This window comes from Tamandua tetradactyla, chromosome 19 (genome assembly GCF_023851605.1).
Source record: "Tamandua tetradactyla isolate mTamTet1 chromosome 19, mTamTet1.pri, whole genome shotgun sequence".
In the NCBI taxonomy this organism is placed as follows: Eukaryota; Metazoa; Chordata; class Mammalia; order Pilosa; family Myrmecophagidae; genus Tamandua; species Tamandua tetradactyla.
Window position 1 is genome coordinate 44,000,518 of NC_135345.1, and position 16,161 is coordinate 44,016,678.

Genomic DNA, 16,161 nt, shown 5'->3' on the forward strand with positions numbered 1-16,161 from the left:
GTTGGGAGCCCCTCTTGCTTAAAAAAAAATGTCAGAAATTTCCCAAGTGGGAAGTTTAAAAGTTTTATTTTTCCCAGACTTTCAAGGAACTTTGCAAACATTTTTTTTTCAGTTTTTGCCCCAAATATTTGTAAATACATCATTGCATAACATTAATTTGTACAGAATATTAAGATTTTATTTTTTATTCCAGGTTTTATATCAAATAAATCTGAATTAGGTTGTTTAAATTAACTGACTAGACAGATTAAATTAAATAGTGTGCTACAGGAAACTTGGACAAAATAAACGTTTTTCTTTTTATCTCACACAAAAGTTAAAGCTTTAAAATACAGATAATATTATTCTTTACCTTGTGTATTGATTTACTTTGGTTTTAACCAGATCAGTTTCATCATATTTTTAATTAGAGTTTGATTTTTTCAGTCACTGTATGGACTTATGCTGACTTTTAGTGCTGGAGAATTGAATTTGAGTTTCAGATGTCACACAGACACTTAAATTTCCAAGGAATTATTAGGCTATATAAAAAGTAAAGCATTTTAGAATTTAAAGATAACAGTTAAGGTTCACAATCTGAGCTTTAATTTTTATAAGGATTTTTAAATGAAGCTACTTTTAGAAATAAAAACATTAAACAGTTGTTTTATATTAACAAACCATAGCAGAGCTTTTGTTGTTTCTTTTACACACTTATCAGAGTTATGTTTATTAACAGATTAAATATAATATATACCATTGTCCTGCCTTTCACTTAAAGTTTTTCCTTGTGACAGATGGAGATCTGACCTATAGCTAACCATATATAGCTATATGAGAAGTATTACTTTTAGAGAAGTGTTAGAGAAAAACAGTGCAACTGATAATTTGGCTGTTTCTTTGATCTGTAGCTTTTTAAGAATAATTAAAATTATGACCAAAACCACTATACCATTGCTGAACATCATACAGGTTAGTATCAGGATGTAACATGGACAGGGAAAACATTGTCAGATTTTTAGGAATTTTGTACTATTTCTAAATATGTGAATAATATTATTTTGCCTATAAAATTTAAACAGCAATAGGATAGAGAAAATCTCCCACTGTAGTATTTCCCAAACACTTCCTATGCACTAGGTTAAACTGTTTGAGTACCTTATTCGTAGAAGATGAAAGAACAAATTATTTTTAACAGTTTTTTCCTGAACAGTGAGAAGACTTGTCTCCTGAAATAAAAGATAAGGAGGGTAAGGATATTTTCTGATGTTAAAATCTTTGTTTTCTAGACAGAGTACTTGGATGATTAAGAAAAACCTTTTTTAAAAACTTTACATTAAGATAACAAATTAAGAATGTTTGTGTTTCTTTCCTGTAATTTATTTTAAATTAATAAAAAAAAAACTTTACATTAAGAACAGAGTAACAATCCATGTCATTTTAACAGGGAGAAAAACTAACAAGTTTTGTGTGACTACCCGCTGTGACACAAAAGCTTTCTTTTTTAAATATAAACAGACTTATTAAATTTTGGTCAGCACTGACTATGACCAACAGAATTCACTTTCATAAATTCCTTTTTTACAGCTCTCTACATTCATTCAGAGCTTATAGTCAACAATGATTATAACAAACAAAATACATTCCATTAAACTTTCTTTCAGCTTCCATATCCATTCCTATCATTTTTATCTATCAGACTGCACATAATTAGAAATAAATTTGATACTAAATTCACAAAGCTTTTGAACCTGCATACTTCCTTCCAATAACTGTATTCATGAAGGGGAGAAAAGATAGATATACTACAAAATAATAGAAGAAAGAAGAAATTTATGCTTGGGTTAGGAACACAGCCATGCATTTATATACTTTATATTCAGAACACACAAATGATTATATTACAATATGCTTAATCTTTCTCAGTTTAATTCAGTATTGCCTTAGGCTAGCTTCTTTTATCAGTAAGGTTGTATAAATTTAAGGAGAACACACCTGAGCAGAATAAAATTGCGTTTGTTTAATTCATAATTTTTCCTTTATCAGAGATTAAAAGAAAACTTTGTTTTCAGAATACCTTAAAATACAAACAATTTACTTTTTTTTTTTTTTTCCATGGGCAGGCACCGGGAAACAAACCTAGGTCTCTCGCACGGCAGGCAAGAACTCTGCCTGCTGAGCCACCATGGCCTGCCCCAAACAACTTGAAAGTACATTGACTATAGGGTGGCCCACAGTGGCTCAGCAGGCATCATTTTTGCCTGCCATGCCAGAGACCCGGGTTCGATTCCTGGTGCCTGCCCACGCAAAAAAAAAAGAAAAAAAGAGTATATTGACTATTAAATTCTGGAAAATACACTGCAATTGTTTAATTTGTCCCAAGCGTAAAAGCAGGAAATTTTTTCCATATTTCTTAGAGATCTTTTATTTTAATTACTGAAATTTGATTAAATTTTATTCAGTTACTCCTATTTCAAGGCTATTTATGTTTTAATAATGATCTGATTACTACAGTTATCATTGCAAAGATTTTATCGAAAAAAGTACTCACAAGCATAGCTTATTCTGTGGCATTTTACACTTACCATTCCTAATCTCCAGGCCAGTGAAAGAAAAAAAGCATTATAAACCACACCTCACCCTATCTTTCTGTGCCTAGCCGTTCCCCCATAACTGTTTTAGGTGGTTAGGCTTTCAGGCAGGGTTAGGTTGTTCAGAAAAAAATCAGGCTCATGGAGCTTTGATTTGAAAGTTTTAGGTGAGGATCATGGAATTTTGGGAGTTCTTATGCCCTTCTTTAATTATTTCCAATTAGTAGATTTATTTTACTAAAAGCTATGACCAGGACCATTGGAAGAGATCTTTGCTTTTTCCAGAGGCAGCCTGTTAGCAGTTTTCTGCTGCTGTAGGAAAATTCCAGGGGCAGTTTCTTTTTAAGTTTAGCTTTGTTTACAGTTATTACAAAACTTAGGTTTCTGAATCTTGCCTTTCAGAGTTTTTTTTTTTCTCTTTTATTTCAGAAGTACCAATTTATAGATTTATATGACACCTAATTATTTCTAAGCAGTTCAAATAGAGGTTCTTAAGATTTTTTTTTTAATTTGTTATTACCATTCAGAGGTATGAGAATATACATTGACTAGACAAACAGACACAAATAGAAAGTTACACAAGAAATGGAAACACAGAAATACTTCTGAGAGGGACAGCTAAAGGACTGAATACATTACCTTATCCAATTTCTATCTTTTTGTAGAGCAATTTTAACTGTACTTTCTTTAATTTTAACTGTAATGGTAGTATTTTCATTTTAAATCACTTTAAAAAATATTTTTATTGTGAAATCTTCAAATACATGCATTCCATACATGGCATATGGTCGGTGGCTCACGATATCATCACATAGTTGCGTATTCATCACCATGATAAATTTTTTTAGAACATTTTCTTCACTCCAAAAAAAGAAATAAAAAGAAAAAACTTATACATACCATAATCCTTATCCCTCCCTCTCATTGATCACTAGTATTTCCCTCTACCCAATTTATTTTACCCTATGCCCCCCTTATTATTTAGTTTTTATCCATTTTTTTAACACATCTGTCCATATCATAGATAAAAGGAGCATTAGACACAAGGTTTTCACAATCACAGTCATATTGTAAATGTTATATCTTTAAACAATTATCTTCAAGAATCAAGGCTACTGGAACACAGCTCAACAGTTTCAGGTACTTCCCTCCAGCCACTACAATACACCACAAACTGAAAAGGGATATCTATATAATGCATAAGAATAACCTCCAGGATAGCCTCTCGACTCTGTTTGAAATCTCTGTCACTGAGACTTTATTTTGTCTCATTTCTCTCTCCCCGCCCTTTTTTATTTTTTACATTTTTTTATTAATGAAACCATTCAACGTACAACACAAACATTCTTAACGTATGCACATTCTATACTTTATGTGCAATCAGTGGCTCACATTATCATCACAAAGTTGTATATTCATCACTATGATCATTTCTCAGAACATTTACATCACTCTGGAAAAAGAAAAAAGAAAAAAACTCATACATAACATACCCCTTACCCATCCCTCTCATTGACTGCTAGTATTTCCCTCTACTGAGTTTAACATTTGTTCCCCCTATTATTTATTTATTTTGAATCCATATTTTTTTACTCTGTCCATACCCTAGATAAAAGGAGCATCAGACACAAGGTGTTCACAATCACACAGTCACATTGAAAATGTTATATCTTTATTCAATCATCTTCAAGAATCAAAGCTACTGGGACACAGCTCTACAGTTTCAGGCACTTCCCTCTAGCCTCTCTAATACACCTTAAATAAAAAGGGGTTATCTATACAAAACGTAGAAATAACCTCCAGGATAACCTCTCATCTCTGTTTGAAATCTCTCAGCCACTGAAACTTCATTTTGTCTCATTTCTCTCTTCCCCCTCTTGGTCAAAAAGACTTTTTTAATCCTTTGATGCTGGGTTCTGGCTCATTCCAGGATTTGTGTCCCATGTTGCCAGGGAGGTTTAGAGCCCTGGGAGTCATGTCCCGCTTAGAGAGGGGGAGAGTGGTGATTTTGCTTGCCATGTTGGCTGAGAGAGAGAGAAACCACATCTGAGCAACAGAAGAGGTTCTCTGGGGGTGACTCTTAGGCCTAATTTTAAGTAGGCTTAGCCTATTCTTTGCAGGGATGTTTCATATGAACAAACCCAAGATTGAGGGTTCGGTCTGTTGTTTTGGTTGTCCCCACTTCTTGTGAGAATATCAGGAATTCTCCAAATGGGGAAGTTGAATTTTCCCCCTTTCTCACCATTCCCCCAAAGGGACTTTGCAAATACTTCTTTATTCACTGCCCAAATTACTCTGGGATTTATCAGGGCATCACACTAATCTGGACAAACCAACAAAATCTCACATCCTATTCAAGATTCCATGTACTTATTGTGTTCAACTAAACTGACCATACAAATTAAATTAGAAAGTGCACTACCCAAAATATAAATTTTGCACCCAATAAACATCTCTCCCTTGAGTCTCACACAGAAGTTGAAGTTTTAAAATATGGATGATATCATCATTTTATTCATTTTGAAGTCAGATTATGCTACAGAAATAAACCCTTTCTTTAGACTTATGACTAAAATCTTTCTAATTTTCAATACAGTCTAAAGTTTCCCTTTTTAAAGAATCTATGTAATCAGTAAACAATTAGGAACATTTGACCAATACAGATGCAGAAACATACTAACTAACAAATTCAAACAGACACTTAAATGCCAAGTAATAACTAGACCAAACACACCAACTAACAAACAGGCATTAAACACTTAGATTTCACCAGGAGATGCACGGGACACAGTAAGGTACAGGCATTCTTTAATAAATCAGGTGGGGTCAGTAGAGTATGAACTTAGATGATGTTCACCTTGAGAAAGGTCAGAAAGGAAAAAGGAACATGGACATGGGTAGATCCCTCTGACCCAGACAACTCTCACAAGGTGGCAATAGTTTGCATAGATCGTGGTCTCTCCAGGTAAGGAAAGGAAAAGTGAAATTCTGAGGTGGAACCCAAAGACGGTGGAATGTTGTTTATTGCCTGTGGTTCAGCAGCAGCCTCTGCTCAGCCAGTTGGGACTGTGTAGGGAGGAAGAGGCGGAGAAGATGGGTCAGAGAAAGGCTGAGATTCTGTGGTCAAACCTGGAGATGGAAGGAGGAGGAGATGGGAGAGGATTATTTTCTAGCTGTGCTACAGTAGCTGCAGCTTGGCCAGAGGGGCTGCTGCATTTTTTCCTTTCCCTGAGATGACTTGCTGGTGTTGGTGCTGAGGTCAGGCAAGTGGGTTCATTCCCTCTTATGGAGATTTTGTCTCCATACCTGGTCCCAGGTTTTGGCACCAAAACAATAGGTTTTTCGATGGGGAGGGAAGAGAAGAGGCCAAAACTTGATTAAAGGAGCTTTATTGCGAGGCTATGCACAGGTGGGCTAATGCTTAAGATGGAGACAGCCTCAAACTACATTTTAACAAATAGTTACAGAACAATTTTAGGGTTTATTATGGGTTGCCATTCCACGATTTCAGATTTTTTCCTTCTAGCTGCTCCAAAAATATTGGAGATTGAAAGAAACATAGAGTGATTCAGCAGTCATACTCATAGGTTAAATCCCATTTTCTCTGTTATAATCCCCCTACTTTAAGCCTTCTCCCAATCTATAGGAATCTTTGGGGAATGCCCATTCTAATTTTTTCATGTTGAGAAGGTGTGTCAACAATAAAGGATGGGAGATGTAATTAGTTGATATTCTTGGAGAGGCTTGGCCCCTCTAGGTTTCAGGATTTATCTGGCCTAGGAACCTTCTGGAGGTTATAGGTTTCAAGAAAGTAAACTTAGTGAATGAAACTTCCGTAGAGTCTCAGTTAAAGTCCTAGGTGTTCTCAAGAGTTAATGGGGGGGGGGGGGGGGCAAAGGTAGTTCAGTGGTAGAATTTCTGCCTGCCATGCGGGAGACCTGGGTTCAATTCCTGGCCCATGCACATCCCAAAAAACAAACAAATTAGCAAGCAAAGAAAGAAAGAAAAAAAAAAGAAAAGAAAAATTCAACAAATGGTGCTGCAATAACAATATACTCACATGGGAAAAGAATGAAATGTGAACCCACACCATATAGCATACAAAAAAACACAAAAGAGTTCATAGAAATGATACTGACTGGGGTTTATAGCAGTATCTAACTGAAGTTTGCATAAGAGTAGCCTCCAGAATAGGCTCTCGACTCTATTTGAACTCCTTAGCGACTGGTGCACTATTTTGTTACACTTCTTTCCCCCCTTTTGGTCAAGAAGTCATTGTTGATCCCCCAATGCCAGGGTCAGACTCATCCCTCAGTCATGTCCCATGCTGTCAGGGAGATTTGAATGCCATATCCCTGAATTTCATGTCCCACATAGAGGAGAGAGTACTGATTTTCTTTGCAGAGTTAAGCTTAGAGAGAGAGAGCCCACATCTGAGCAACTAAAGAGGCTTTCTAGAAGCAACTCTTAGGCCTCACTATAGGTAGCCAAGGATTCCTTTTTAGAGCCTTAATCTAGGCCACACAAGAAACCAATGGATCTTCCATCTCTGACAATATCTAAGTCAGGGGTTATAACTCAGATGACCTAGAGAACAATTAAATAAGAAACATAAGAGGACAATAGTGAGTGTTGTTGACTGTGGCAAAGTGGAAAAAGAGCATTTCTGACTAAAGAGTGAAGCAGCAGCTTAGCTCCAGCCGATTAGTCTTCATGGGAAATCTACAGCTTCTTAAATGGTAGAAACAATTCTAATCTTCTTTCAACACAATACAAACCAGAATTTGAGGGTTCAACAAAATGCATCTGCAAGTCCAACTTTGTTTTCGGACAAGGGTTGCCAGTTTACAACCTGTAGCTAAGTCTTCTCTTTGTTTTCTGTCAGCTGCTATGAACTTGCTCTACTGTGGGTCATTTCATTTGACAAATATTTCAAGAAACAGTCACGCAAACTGCTTTCTAGAATGTTCTGGGTCACGTAGAGAAAGAGGTTCGTAGCCCTTAGTTAGTTGATGGTATTCTATGACTCAACCCTTTGCAGTAGCGTTATCTGTGTGATATTATCAAAGATTGCTATGTTGTAATCACCCATGCTCAGTAGCATGCTCAATCTGCGCTTCCCCTTTGTGTCATTCTTGATTCCCTGTGATTTAAAAGGACACATACAAAAAGAGTATAGCTATTCAAAGAAGGATTTTTTCTAAATTTGTTTAGCATCATTTTATCATATGCACTTTTGCAAGTATTGTTTAATTTATCAAACAGTATTTCTGGCATGTGGGAAGCTAGATGTATTCCTCCTCATTTTATACATGAGAAACTGGGGTTAAGAGGGTAAATGACTTGTTTTGGATGAGTATCTTTAAGATTTTACAGAATTGTGTATTTCACCAACAATCTTTGTTGGGGGTGATCAGGACAACTTCCTACTCAGATGTTCCTGGATCTTAAGTGGGGATGAGGGGACCTCCCAGGAGGCCAACTAGGTGCATCCCTTAGCAGAGCTTGGCCTTGGCAGGATCTGACTTGCACTCACATGGACACCAGAGCATTCTGTTTTCATAGTAAATTTCTCATTACAATAAAATAATATTGAAATTTCTCATTATAAACAAATACTCAGATGGACATAGTGTTCCATTTTTTCCCCTTGGGATTTGATTTCCTTACTCAGTAAAGAAAGAATAGAGCTCTCCTATGGCCTTTGGCATTTGCTGGGTGCTAACCACATCCCTGACCCCTGGTTGTTCCAAGGCCACACTGACCTCTCCCCCTACGCACACCACAACCAGAACTTTCCTACCCGAGTCTGGTCTTCAGAGTTAGTAAAACTAGCCATCTGATAGATAACACATTTATCCAGCCCACTTTTGTTTCACAACTAAATTGACCTTTTATAGACTCTAAAGCCAAGGCATGAACAAAGGAATGGCCTCTTTCTCTCTGCCCTGGTGTGAAGACAACACTGAATGCACCATCATTGATTCATGTGTTACTATATATATTTGTGTGTGTATATATATATGTGTGTGTGTGTGTGTATTTATTTATACCTCAAACAGAGCCACTGATACAATAATCAAGATGTTTTATTTTTCATCTGAAATGACGACATCGTCCGTGAAAGCCCATTTTCTTATTGCCCGCCAGGGATGCTGAGAATCTCAGTAGGCTCTACAAGTGTAAAAGTACCTTGGTTTAAAGTAACTGAATTACGACTATAGGAAGCCCCTGTCAAACATCTTATCAAACCCTGCACTGTAATACCACTATGGTGCAATATTAGTTACCATCCAAAACTCAGACCCTGAAGCACTCAACCTTTCCTCGAGTGCATGGAAATTTGTAATAACAACCACTGGTATATTTGATCAGACAAATGGAGACCGCCCACTCTGAGCTGATCCAATAAAGTTTGAAAAGAAGGGATAATCAAGGAATTTTCCTTACCAAACAGCAAAATGTACTGTAAAGATAATAAGCAAAGTACATAGCTTATAATTCACTCATAAACTAATCATAATCAACACAAGAAAGCTTATGCCCTAGAAACAGACCCAGGAAAACATGAAAATCTTAGTGAGTATAATGATGATATCACAAATCAGTGAATAAAGGAGGGGCAAAGTCACCTCTTCAAAATAAAATTATTTCCAGATGGATTAAAGTGTGCATTAAAGAAAATAGCCAGGAAACAAAACAAACAGCCAGGAAGAGAATGACAGGTTTCAATCTTTTAAAATACATATTCAATAAAGAGAATTATAAACAACCTTTAAAACTAACAAAAAAGTGGAAAAAATATTTCCAATGTATACGACAAAGTATAATTATTCTTAACATATGAGAGGTTTTCGGAAATCAAAATAAAATAGGCAGAGGATTTTTTTAAGTTTACAAAAGAAGAAATATAAATGGTCAATAATTATCAAAAACTGTTCACCCTCACTAGTGATCAAAGAAATGCAAAATAAAGCAACAGTAAGACTCATCTTCCCTTCCATAAAAGAGAAAACAGAAAAAGAAAAGAAAACGAAATTCAACTATTTTAGAAACAATTTTTATATGGAAAAAAGAAAGTAAAAAGACAAAAGAAGATAACATAAAATCATAAAACCAACAAAGGATTACTATCCAGAATACATAAAGAATTCCAAAATATCAATAAGAAAAATATAAGCAGCTCAACAGAAAGATGGGAAAAAGATATTATCAGGCATTTCATAGAAGAGCAAAAAAAAAAAAAAAAGCCACATAAAAATATGTTCAACTTTATTAGAAAGTAAATGCACATTAAAACTATGATGAGGCAAAGATATTACAAAAAAAGAAAACTACAGACCAATCTCTCTAATGAATACAGATGCAAAAATCCTCAATAAAATTCTAGCGAATCGTATCCAACAACACATTAAAAGAATTATACATCATGACCAAGTAGGATTCATCCCAGGTATGCAAGGATGGTTCAACATAAGAAAATCAATTAATGTAATACACCATATCAACAAATCAAAGCAGAAAAATCACATGATCATCTCAATTGATTCAGAGAAGGCATTTGACAAGATTCAACATCCTTTCCTGCTGAAAACACTTCAAAAGATAGGAATACAAGGGAACTTCCTTAAAATGATAGAGGGAATATATGAAAAACCCACAGCTAATATCATCCTCAATGGGGAAAAATTGAAAACTTTCCCCCTAAGATCAGGAACAAGACAAGGATGTCCACTATCACCACTATTATTCAACATTGTGTTGGAAGTTCTAGCCAGAGCAATTAGGCAAGAAAAAGAAATACAAGGCATAAAAATTGGAAAGGAAGAAGTAAAACTATCACTGTTTGCAGATGATATGATACTATACGTAGAAAACCCAGAAAAATCCACAACAAAATTACTAGAGCTAATAAATGAGTACAGCAAAGTAGCAGGCTACAAGATCAACATTCAAAAATCTGTAGCTTTTCTATACACTAGCAATGAACAAGCTGAGGGGGAAATCAAGAAACGAATCCCATTTACAATTGCAACTAAAAGAATAAAATACCTAGGAATAAATTTAACCAAAGAGACAAAAAACCTATATAAAGAAAACTACAAAAAACTGCTAAAAGAAATCACAGAAGACCTAAATAGATGGAAGGGCATACCGTGTTCATGGATTGGAAGACTAAATATAATTAAGATGTCAATCCTACCTAAACTCATCTACAGATTCAATGCAATACCAATCAAAATCCCAACAACTTATTTTTCAGAATTAGAAAAACCAATAAGCAAATTTATCTGGAAGGGCAGGGTGCCCCGAATTGCTAAAAACATCTTGAGGAAAAAAAACGAAGCTGGAGGTCTAGTGATGCCGGACTTTAAGGCATATTATGAAGCCACAGTGGTCAAAACAGCATGGTATTGGCATAAAGATAGATATATCGACCAATGGAATCGAATAGAGTGCTCAGATATAGACCCTCTCATCTATGGACATTTGATCTTTGATAAGGCAGTCAAGCCAACTCACCTGGGACAGAACAGTCTCTTCAATAAATGGTGCCTAGAGAACTGGATATCCATAAGTAAAAGAATGAAAGAAGACCCGTATCTCACACCTTATACAAAAATTAACTCAAAATGGATCAAAGATCTAAACATTAGGTCTAAGACCATAAAACAGTTAGAGGAAAATGTAGGGAGATATCTTACGAATCTTACAACTGGAGGCGGTTTTATGGACCTTAAACCTAAAGCAAGAGCACTGAAGAAAGAAATAAATAAATGGGAGCTCCTCAAAATTAAACACTTTTGTGCATCAAAGAACTTCATCAAGAAAGTAGAAAGACAGCCTACACAATGGGAGACAATATTTGGAAACGACATATCAGATAAAGGTCTAGTATCCAGAATTTATAAAGAGATTGTTCAACTCAACAACAAAAAGACAGCCAACCCAATTACAAAATGGGAAAAAGACTTGAACAGACACCTACCAGAAGAGGAAATACGATGGCCAAGAGGCACATGAAGAGATGCTCAATGTCCCTGGCCATTAGAGAAATGCAAATCAAAACCACAATGAGATATCATCTCACACCCACCAGAATGGCCATTATCAAAAAAACAGAAAATGACAAGTGCTGGAGAGGATGCGGAGAAAGAGGCACACTTATCCACTGTTGGTGGGAATGTCAAATGGTGCAACCACTGTGGAAGGCAGTTTGGCGGTTCCTCAAAAAGCTGAATATAGAATTGCCATACGACCCAGCAATACCATTGCTAGGTATCTACTCAAAGGACTTAAGGGCAAAGACACAAACGGACATTTGCACACCAATGTTTATAGCAGTGTTATTTACAATTGCAAAGAGATGGAAACAGCCAAAATGTCCATCAACAGAAGAATGGCTAAACAAACTGTGGTACATACATACGATGGAATATTATGCAGCTTTAAGGCAAGATAAACTTATGAACCATGTAATAACATGGATGGACCTAGAGAATATTATGCTGAGTGAATCCAGCCAAAAACTGAAGGACAAATACTGTATGGTCCCACTGATGTGAACGGACATTCGAGAATAAACTTGAAATATGTCATTGGTAACAGAGTTCAGCAGGAGTTAGAAACAGGGTAAGACAATGGGTAATTGAAGCTGAAGGGATACAGACTGTGCAACAGGATTAGATACAAAAACTCAAAAATGGACAGCACAATAATACCTAATTGTAAAGTAATCATGTTAAAACACTGAATGAAGCTGCATCTGAGCTATAGGGTTTTTTTTGTTTTTGTTTGCTTGTTTGTTTGTTTGTTTGTTGTTTTTTTACTATTATTACTACTTTTATTTCTTTTCTCTATATTAACATTTTATATCTTTTTCTGTTGTGTTGCTAGTTCCTCTAAACCGATGCAAGTGTGCTAAGAAACGATGATCATGCATCTATGTGATGATGTTAAGAATTACTGAGTGCATATGTAGAACGGTATGATTTCTAAATGTTGTGTTAATTTCTTTTTTTTTCTTTCCGTTAATAAAAAAAATAAAAAAAATTAAAAAAAAACTATGATGAGGTCCTATTTTACATCCCCCCCCAATTGGTAAAAATTTAAAGCTCTGAAGACAGCTAGTGTTAATGAGATCGTGTGGTGATGAGGAAACATACAACACTAATACGAATGTATATTAGTAAGCATCTTGACATTTTCAAAGGAAGTTGATGATGCACAAACCCTTTCACAAAGTAATTTCACTTCTAGAACATAAATACCTTAGCCTAAACTTAAAGAAGCTTGAGAAACTCTCACACATGTAATCAAGTCCACAAACGACTCTCACAGAGCACTACTAGATATAACTCATGGTATATAATTTTTGAATGAAGATGAGCAAACTAAGGGATATACACAAATATTTGGATAAAATTTGTCAAAATAATTTTAGGTTAAAATAGCAAGATACTACATAAAGTATGTGTTCTAGTTTGCTAGCTGCCAGAATGCAATATAATAGAAACAGAAGGGCTTCTAATAAGGGGAATTTAATAAGTTGCTAGTTTACAGTTCTAAGGCTGAGGAAATATCCCAGTTAAAACAAGTCTATAGAAATGTCCAATCTAAGGCATCCAGGGAAAGATACCTTGGTTCAAGAAAGCCAATGAAGTTCAGAGTTTCCTTGTCAGCTGGAAAGGCACATGGTGAATATGGAGTCTGCTAGCTTCCTCTCCAGGCTTCCTACTTTATGAAGTTCCCTGGGATGCATTTTCCTTCTTCATCTCCAAAAGTCACTGGCTGGTGGACTCCGTGCTTCATGGTTCTGAGATATTCTCTGCTCTCTCAGAATCTCGTGGCTTCTTCTCTAGTTGTTCTCTAGCTTTTCCCAAAGTGCTTCTTCTTTTAAAGTCCAGTAAAGCCAATCAAGACCCACCTGGAATGGGTAGGAAATATGTCTCCACCTAATCAAGTTTAATACCCATACTTGATGGAGTCACATCTCCATGGAGATAACCTATCAAGTTTCCAACCTATAGTGCTGAATAGGGATTAGAAGAAACCGTTGCTCCCACAAGATCGATTAGGATCAAAACATGGCTTTTCTAGGGTATATAAATCCTTTCAAACCAGCACACATGAGAAGGAAGTTTTCCGAGGTAGAGAGTGTGATTAATATATGAAAAGCTCCTGATACATCAAGACTCCTTTTAGGTAAAACAATCTGGTGGTGAGGAATTGTTTATGTTTAGAATTCAAGCAGAGCATGGGGTAGGGCATCTGGGAGAAAAGGCCCCGAACAGAAAAACTGTGGACCTAAATCAGCAGCAGGAGCAACAGCAAAAGCAGTAGCCAGAGGAGCAGCAAGATAAGCATACTTAGAATCAGACCTAAGAGTCACCCCCAGAGAACCTCTTTTCTTGCTCAGTTGCGGGCTCTCTCTCTAAGCCACCTCAGCAGGGGATCTCACTGCCCTCCCTGCCCCTACATGGAACATGACTCCCAGGGATGTAAATCTCCCTGACAATGTGGGATAGAAATCCTGGGATGAACTGGGACCTGGCATCAGGGGACTGAGAGGAACCTTCTTGGCCAGGCGTGGGAGGAGACAGATGGGAGAAGGTGGAGTTTCAGTGGCTGGGGGATTTTGGGGAGAGTCGAGAGGTTGTCCTGGTTATTGCTCTTGTGCATTATATAGTCCCTTTTTGGTCTGTGGTCTGTTGGAGTGACTGCAGCAGGGAGGTGCTGAGGTTGAGCTGTGTTCCAGTAGCCTTGATTCTTGATGACGATTGTATAAAAATACGACGTTTACAATGTGACTGTGTGATTGTGAAAACCTCATGGCTAGGATGCTCCTTTTATCCAGGGTATGGACAGATGAGTAAAAAATATATATACATGGATTAAAAAATAAATAAATAATGGGGAGACAAAGGGTAAAATAAATTGGGCAGATGCAAATAGTAGTGGTCAGTGAGAGGGAGGAAGGAGTAAAGGGAATGGATGTAAAAGCTTTTTCTTTTTTCTTTTTATTTCTTTTTCTGGAGTGATGCAAATATTTGGGAAAAAAAGATCATGGTGATGAATACACAAGTAGATGATGATATTGTGAACCATTGATTGTACACCATTTATGGAAAGTATGTGTGTGAAATTTCTCAGTAACAATACTAAAAAAAAAAAAATAGAATCAGGGTTGATGGAGCAGAGCTCAACAGATTTGGCTGCTTCGCTCTGGCCACTCCAAACAGCATGAACTAGGGGAGGTGTCTATGTAGTGCATGAGAATAGCCTCTGGAGTGACCTTTCAGCTCTGTTTGAAGTCTCTTGACCACTGGGACTTTGTTTTGTCTCATTTCTCTCTTCCCGCTTTTGGTCAAGATGGCTTTCTCGGTCCCATAATGCTGGGTCCCGACTCATCCTGGGAGTTCTGTCCCACGTTGCCAAGGAGATTTACACCCCTGGGAGTCATGTCCCACGTTGGAGGGGGGGGGGGAGCGTAGTGAGTTCTAGAGTAATTTGTTGTGGAACAACAGAGAACTAGTACATATGCCGTTGATTTCCAAGAAGGTTTTGAAATTGCATATAGGTAAACACATAGCTATGAGCTTAACGAGAAGCTATTAGAATAAGATTCAAACAATGAAAGTAACCAAGGGGCCAGGTACTGGGAGAAGTCTGACTGTATCAGAAAATCTGGTTGAAGACAAAAGCTCTAGGTTTCTTGGAGGCCGAGGCAAAAAAGGAAACCTGATCGATTATATAAAAATTAATTTTTTTTTAATCTGAATGAGGATATGCATTCGCTGTGCCTTTAGATAAACAACATCACACAGCCCGGTGGGTAAGCATATCAGTTGGTGTTCTAGTTTGCTAGCTGCCAGAATGCAATATACCAGAGACAGAATGGTTTTTAAGATCGGGAATTTAATAAGTTGCTAGTTTACAGTTCTAAGGCCAAGAAAATGTCCCAATTAAAACAAGTCTATAGAAATGTCCAATCTAAGGCATCCAGGTTCAAGAAGGCCTATGAAGTTCAAGGTTTCTCTCTTGAGTGGAAAGTCACATGGCAAACACAGCGTCATTTGCTAGCTTTCTCTCCTGTTTCCTGTTTCATGAAGCTCCACCAGAAGCATTTTCCTTCTTCATCTCCAAAGGTCACTGACTGGTGGACTCTGCTTCTCATGGCTACGTCATTCTGCTCTGCTCTCTCAGAATCTCCTTTTCTCCAAAGTGTTTCCTCTTTTACAGGTTTCCAGTAAACTAATCAAGACTCACCCCAATGTGTGAAGACACATCTCCACCTAATCCAGTTTAACAACCACTCTTGATTGAGTCTCCAGGGAGATGATCTAATTACAGTTTCAAACACACAGTACTGAATAGGGATTAGAAGAAATGGCTGCCTTTACAAAATGGGATTAGGATTAAAACATGGCTTTTCTAGGGGACATACATCCTTTCAAAGTGGCACAGTTGCAATCTTGCAGACCCTCCACCTTCTGTAGCACACACTGGGCATGTGTGAACTGGTGAACCCAGGAGTGCATACAGTGCACTTGACACATACAATTCACACACCTGATGGTGTTCAGGAACT